Source organism: Triticum dicoccoides, chromosome 7A, assembly GCF_002162155.2.
Source record: "Triticum dicoccoides isolate Atlit2015 ecotype Zavitan chromosome 7A, WEW_v2.0, whole genome shotgun sequence".
Lineage (NCBI taxonomy): Eukaryota > Viridiplantae > Streptophyta > Magnoliopsida > Poales > Poaceae > Triticum > Triticum dicoccoides.
In genome coordinates this window covers 718,925,594-718,928,714 of record NC_041392.1, presented here as the reverse complement: position 1 = coordinate 718,928,714, position 3,121 = coordinate 718,925,594, and the positions used below count along the sequence as shown (strand labels likewise).

The 3,121-nt window shown below is 42.6% G+C and overlaps 1 pseudogene; it reads right to left on the bottom strand.

Moving 5' to 3' along the window:
- Window positions 1-373: 373 nt before the first annotated feature.
- Window positions 374-3,059, bottom strand: LOC119334033 (annotated as a pseudogene).
- Window positions 3,060-3,121: the final 62 nt, after the last annotated feature.

Sequence of the window (3,121 nt, the reverse complement as noted above, 5' to 3'; positions counted from 1 at the left end):
GGGGACGTGGATCCGACATTCCGACTACGGCCAGGCCCACCGTCGGTCATCGCCCTCATTCTCCAGGTGTTGTCTTCTTTTTTTAACTATTCTACAGGTGTTGTCGACACGGTGAACCGGGTGATCAGCAAAATATGCTGCAGGGCAACCCCATGTTCAGTTCACATTCGCGCAAAGAAAAACCCCGGCAAATTCACCACAATTCCAAACCAAACGAGCGGCAAGATGTCATGTTGCATGTAGATGTTTTGTATGGCTTGAGGATTTGGTACCTTAGCATACACTTTGAAGAGGTGTTTCATTTTTCACCGGGACAGGCGAACCTAAAGACAGCTTTTCATTGGAGCAAAAGGTAACAAAGTTTACTTTGTGGGGGAGGGTACCAGTTACTACATTGGAATAATCACAGTGAAGAGAACGGAGTGCAAGACTTCCTAACAGAGAAACATACTAACTCACTCCAGGATCAGGATACAGTGAGGTTAAAAACATCAGGGGATTACAGAATCTGAGCGGCATAGCATCCCAGTAATTAAGATCTACTCCTAATAATCAGAAGGCGACGACGGCACTCGCTAATGATGGTGGTGAAGAGATCCTGCGTCTTGCTGGGCCAAAGAAGCCTCCATTGCTGCAGGAAAAGTAATGTGTGAGAGATAACGTCAGTCAGTTGGATGTTCCAAAGAGCCCACCGAACCGCTGTACATACCAATGCAAAGATAATCAATGCTCCCAGTCGGCTCAGATTTCAGCCATGTAATCATGTCTTGGACTGATGGAGGGTGCCAATTCCAACCCAAAACCTCCCGAACAGAAGGAGCAGACAAAGACAGCAATGAGAAAACAAAAGAAAACATGATCAGTTGTTTCGGTTTCCCTGCACAGGGGACACTTGCTATCAGTAGGCCCATGCCTATGAAGTACTTGTTCTTTTGTAGGGATTCTATTCTATCATGGACAACCTATCATGTTAAAACCAAAATCTTCAAAGGAATTTTTAGCTTCCAGATTTGACCAAATATGGGGTTTGGACTCCCAGATAGGAAAGCCAACGATACATAAATTTTGTGGTGTAAGTTTTGTTACCAGTGAGCTCCCATTACAGCTTCACTTCTTTCAAGAGTTGGCAAATGTACATATAGAGATGCAAGTTTGTTTGAATTTTCACGACTCGGGTTCTTTCAGTAGCTCCAAAGATAGCATACCAGGACAAATAACCATCTTACAGGTCGGAAAGGAATACATGCATTGGACACACATAGACAAATTGTTCTTTTTTCTCCCTAAGATAAGAGGGACACACAAATAGTAACCAAACAGTCACTACAGAAGCATTACATGAACGAATAAACTTCTCCCAGTTACACTGAAATGCTCAAGACTGCCTACTAAAGATTATTCAATAGCACGTAGTACATATATGGGAAAGGATAGTTTACTCACTGTGAAGGGGCGCACCTAACACGGTGATCACCTTACTGAAGCGCTCCGAGGTGATCTGTGCCCACTCACAGACCCTCGGTAAAATTCTTTCGAGGCCTTTATTCCACGCATAATAATTACCCGCCCATATTGTGTTTGTGACCTTTGGTTCTATCGTCAGCTGCTCAAGAACACAAGCATTTCCCAAGATACAACACGCCAGCTCAATCTGAGCCTTGTAACAGCGAAATCCGCTCATGAAGACCGTCTTGAGATGATCATGGCGGCGCATACCCGCCACCTCAGCACTGGAGACACCACTGGATATCATATAGAACATCTGCATTGGAAGATTGCAATCATTTGGTCAAACTAATCCAACTACAGTTCTTTTCTGAAGGTCCATATATTAATCTTTCTAAATAAATAAAATTGCACTCACATGCAAGTGCGATGTCTCCAGTCCGGGTGCAGCATCCAAACAATGGGCCAGTTGAAGAACTTCATTATCGTAATTTGCTTCTCTACAATTTACACTTAGTTAGCAAGTCATATGCCTCAAATGCATAAACATGCCCTGTGGTCTTGCTGGCAGCTTCTGCAACTGAAACATGACCCGGACAAAAAAGATGACATAACAGTAACACCAATTTTGAAGAACTATCTATGAGGTAAGCAAAAAAGAAAAAAACTAGGCAACCTGTGCATATTTTGATATAACAGCTTGCATATTTAATATCTTTACTGGAAAAATGCTTGGAACTGCAGTGAATGTGTGGGTCACTGCTTTAGTGGCCATAAACATTATTGTTGCCTTCTCTAATTTTGAGCAACCATGAAGCACTATAGGGATCACTTCCCCTCTGTACTCAAAATGAGCAAGATCAACAGCATGAAACTCAACCGTCTTGATATCCCATGTACTATCAATCAGCAAATGTTGAAGTTTATCGAGTTTGTGTGGTACGCTTAAACTAGTAACACGAGAGCAGCTGATGATCTGCAAGTCCTCAAGTGCTGAACACTTTGCAAGCAAGCCAGGAAAATCCCCGAATATCTGAACAGATTTCAGAACAAGCTTTCTGAGTATTGTAAAGCCACATATTCCTGAGTGTGGCTTTATAGAAACAGCAGCGAGAAACAATGACTGCACAAATGAGCTATCTTGAGCATCCAAGGCCTCAAGAGGGAAGTGGTGAACTCCATATAATGGACCATCAATTATTAGCAGATCAAAATGTATTATCTTCGCCTTCGATGAAGTGGCAAACGAAATCCACCTGTCAAGATGATGAGAGTCTTCTTTGTGCAGGCCACACCTGATGCTGAACTTGTTGACTCCTATCCCACTATGTTTGTTGGATAACCGAATCTACAGTCTCAATGAACTTTGCTTGCTTTATTTTGGTACTATCCTGAGCAAAGAACTCGTCATCGGTGTCAGAATCCGGATCAGTGAGATCATGAAAACATAGATTACAGTGGAATGTCCAGAGCATTTTCCAACTTCTTGAAACAATGCTTGTCCTCACGGCCTCTCTAGTGGCAGCAGTGACATTATAACAGGTTGAACCTCCTGCAACAAGAAAGGACATGAACTATAGGTGGGTTGAATCTTGAAAAGAACTAACTGCCATCGGTAGACAAAATGAGATGAAAGCAAGATGCCCTAAAACATCCTGATAAGAACACAAACAGA